Here is a 4369-nt window from a genome sequence, read left to right as displayed (position 1 = left end):
TAACTCCTCTCACATTGATTTTAAACCATTTTTCTTCCATTTTTAGGCGAACGGGGGTTCTCCAACCTCCGGCGATCAAGTAACAACCGATTTGGTGCAAAAATGTGAAGAAAACAACAGACCGCTCCCATTCCCCAAGACAAGCTCGAATAAGTAAGTGTCTGGTTGGATCTTTTTAAAGTTTTGATTTGTTGACATTGATATTTTATACCCTAGTTTGTTCGATTATTTGTGGTGTAAGTCTTGATCCCGTGTTTGTATGCATTGGTTTGGTGTTTAGAAACCCTAAGTGATCGGTGTAGTTTTCTTTGTTAATCGGATTTGAAATCGTTCGTAGCCTAGATACACCGAGTTGAGTGTTTTATTTTGGCAATGATTTTGGATGATTTTATTTATTTAATTTTTTATTTTTGTTAATTTTGTTAATTATTTATTTTTGATGCGTTTTTTCAACAATAAAAAGTAAAATTCGAAAATAGAGAAATATTCCCGAATTTGATAGATGAGTGTCTGAGATTAGAGATCTCTAAACACTGTAGAATACAAAAATAAAATAAGGAAAAGATAAGAATAAAGATTGAAAAATAAAGTGGTGATCCCCAAAAGCAATTTTCTTGAATTTGATGTCAATTGAAGATCTTTTTCTTAGAATAGTACCGGATCCTTAAATATCCCCTTGAAAAAACGGTTCGAACCGTTATTTGGTCGGTTACCATAACCGCTGTTATTTGCCCCAAAAGCTCTCCTTTATTGACACGTGTGTCAATTGTCCTACCACGTCCGACCTTAAAAAACCGTTCGCTAGTTGCAACTTCCTCCAACCGTCCCAGAACTGCTCTCTCACCCGACCTGCGTATGCTACTTCCTTGCCCAACTTCATTTCGCCAGGGGATCGATAAAGCTATCCTCCTTTCAACGCAACCCCTCTATCTACACGATAAAGTTTTGATGGCCATGGCGGCCTTTTGGCATTTGCAAACAGGTGCCCTTTTCCTCCCTTCAGGTCCAATGGGTCCGACCTTAATGGATGTAGCAGTGATCGCGCATTTGCCGATCACAGGGGAGGACCCCATTCTAGTTTCTCTTGGAAATCAAGAACTTCCCCCCAACCATCAAGGTTGGGCCCTGGCCAAGCTTCCTGAAAGAGAAAGAGGATGGACATACTTTGTCAACAAATATGAGGGTAAGGAGGATACCCCTGTTTCCGAGTTGGAACACACTGCTTTTCTCCTCTTTTGGCTCTGCAGGTATATCTTCTCCCTTTTAATTTCTTTCGTATGTCCAAAGTTTAAATGTTCGGGCTTAAATTTCGTTCTTTCTTCACAGATATATCATTCTTTTCCCTTCGAAACTTGTTCTTTCTACTCACATTGACCTAGCCATCCATTTGGCCTGCGGCCACTTCACTTCATTAGGCACCTTATTTTTAGCCAACCTCTTTGAAGGTTTAACTCGAGTAAGTTCCCGTCTTACGGATACTAAAAAGGCGGATACTGCAGCCTCCGGACCATTTTGGTTCCTGGAATTGTGGCTCCGTTTATACTTCCCTTTTGCATTTTTCGGTCGCCTCCCAGTTTCTCCCAATCCTTATAGGTCTATTGGTTATGCCTTAGCCAGATTGACCCCGAATTCTTCTTGTTTGAAATCCTCTGATTCTATAATAACCCAAATTTTGACTGAAGATCGGAGTAATTCCCCGCTTTTTTGTATACACAACCTTAATACAATATTCGACTGATCTTTTCTTCCTTTATCCTGATCCAACTCATCCTTTAATTCGCCCTGATCCTATCCCTCATCCGACCTACACTTTTTCCTGGGACATCGCGATGAAACCCCGATCTTTTTTTCCAGTAGGTGGTCGGATAAGAAAAATCGTAGATCGTTTTATACTTACAATTACCAACCCCAATTTTTGGTGAGGCAATTCGGTTGTTGTCAGGGCATACCAGGACCAGTAGCCAGTCCCCACCTAATATTTCAAAGCCCCGAGGGACTAGTAATTCCCGAACTCATCCCGACTTATATTTCTCAACTCACCAGTTATATTACCTCCAATTCATATCTCTCTTTCTGTCCAAAATCCTCGACAACTGAAACTTTCCCGGCCTGGTGGTCGGCCACCTAGTCTTTGCTTGCCCCTTCCACTGACCAATTGGTGGGGAAACTTGCTCCACCCAGAGCCTTGATTCTTGGCTCCTCCTGACTAGCAGCTAGAGGAAGAAAAAGGCAAGCACCTGTTGCAGGTGGGTTGGGAGCAAAAAGACAAAAAACGAAGACCACTCCTGCCATTGACAGACAGGCCATCGAGGAATACTTGGCATCTCTGCCAGTAGATACCAGTGGACTGCCAAAGTATCTAAGGCAACAATTTGGTAAGTTTTGCTCCTTTCACTATGTTATTTTCGTATGGTCTCCTTTTAACTTCAATATCTCTATTTCAAAGGATCCTCCATTGCCACCGACCGCTGGTCCGACCATATCTCAACCGACCGATCATCAATCACCCGAGACTCAATTTCTCATTAATCTATCCTCATCCCGATCAACTGCCGCCCCGACCAAAGAACGACTATCTGTGGTCGGGACCACAGAACAACTACATGTGGTCCCGACCACAGAACAACTAGCTATAGTCCCGATCAATACACACCCGACTCTCAGACAATCAGAGGTAACAATGGTTTCTGACATTCCTTAGACCCACAAATATTAATTTCAAACAATAAACTTCAAACCTTTTATTGTAGGCACACCGACCAGACGAATCGATGGGAAGGCTACTTCCTCCCCCAGCGTCGGATATGGTCGCGGTGATGTCCGACCAACCTGTTGTCCTCCCCGACCAAATTGCAGAACCATAACAAGTAAGCGCTAAACCTTCTTTCAATGTTGTCCTTTTGATAAAACTCCTGATACCTAAAACCTATTCCGACCAGGCACCTATTGAAAATGTGGTGCTGCCCGAACCTGATCAGGTCGTGGCTTTACCCGACCCACTTGTTCAACAAGTTGATGAGGTTCTCCTTGTTGCTCCCGAACTAGTCCAACCAGACCAACCACCCCACGATGTAGAGGAAATTTCCTCTTCAAAGTCAGGTGAAGCCTCTGTTAATTTTGCCCCGCTGGATCCGGTTGGTATCCTTTCATATCCATTTTTGATTTAATTTTCTCCTATCCCACGGTGCTAAAAAGTTTTTTGTCTCTTGTTCAGGGTCTGGAATTAGCAGCTGCCCGACATCTTCCACCAGGGGATGAATCAGTTGCTGGCCCGACTATTCGTCCTGTCAATCCCTCAATTTTCCAATTTATGGCCCCTTCTGAGGCTACGACTGCCCTGAATCAAGTAACCTTCCAACCTTATCTCCCAAAAAATTTTACCATGTCTTTTAGCTTGCTAATCTTATTCTGGTTCAGGCTACTCAGGAGATGAACATTTTGACCCGAATAAACCTTCCGACTCCCATCAGAACCATTGTGGAACGATGCGCCAATTTGGATTTTGCTGACTTAGAACTGGCTGACCTTTCGGCGCTAGTCCAAGTTGCAATAACCCTATTGGTTCAACCTGCCTTGGAGTCGGGAGCTCGATCGGATGATGGCCAGTATCACCGAACTTCAAGCTGAACTTCCTCTGATTCGACCCCCATCATCCGAAGTGACCTCATCTCGTCCGGCCGCAGATCCTAGCAACATTGAAGCAGATTTGAAGAAGGCCGACCAAGATCTCAGCATGGCTAGGGCCCGACTGGACGAGCTCAGGCAGGAAAGACATACATTAGCTATTGAAATCTCCCAAAAGACTGAAGAACTACGACGACTTCAAGAACGATTGGAAGCTCTAGATGATAGCATACAGGAAGGAAGTCGTCTGGTTGAAACACATTGCCTTAACCAAACCAGTGTTTGCGAACAACTTCAGACAGCTATACAAATGAGACTCGTCCAGAGACACCAAGAAGCATACCAACGTCGTCGGGCTATCAAATCAGAACTCAAATGGACCGATCTTAAAACTGCTTTACGGGCTCTTCTCTCCATGTAATTCAAATATCATGTACATTGCTTCGGACTTGACTATATTAATTCCTATTTTTAGAAACTAGATCCTTTCTTTCCTGCGTTTTTACTAAGTCTAACAAATAAGCACAAATCCATGTTTATTGCCTATTACTAAATTACCTAACTTAGAAACCAAAATATCTATATAAACTCCGTACCTCCAACTCCAAAATATCATCACCATTACTTTTTTATGCAATATGGTTTCTCCTCGCTTCCGTGTTCCTCTTTCGAACTGGAAAGGTGCTCTCCAACCATTCTTAGTGGGAAAGCACCCCATAGGCCATCATGCCGAAGACATGATACA

Source organism: Andrographis paniculata, unplaced genomic scaffold, assembly GCF_009805555.1.
Source record: "Andrographis paniculata isolate CXL003 unplaced genomic scaffold, ASM980555v1 Contig87END, whole genome shotgun sequence".
NCBI classification, from domain to species: domain Eukaryota; kingdom Viridiplantae; phylum Streptophyta; class Magnoliopsida; order Lamiales; family Acanthaceae; genus Andrographis; species Andrographis paniculata.
The sequence above is the reverse complement of the archived record's forward strand: the minus strand, read 5'-3'. Positions refer to the sequence as shown.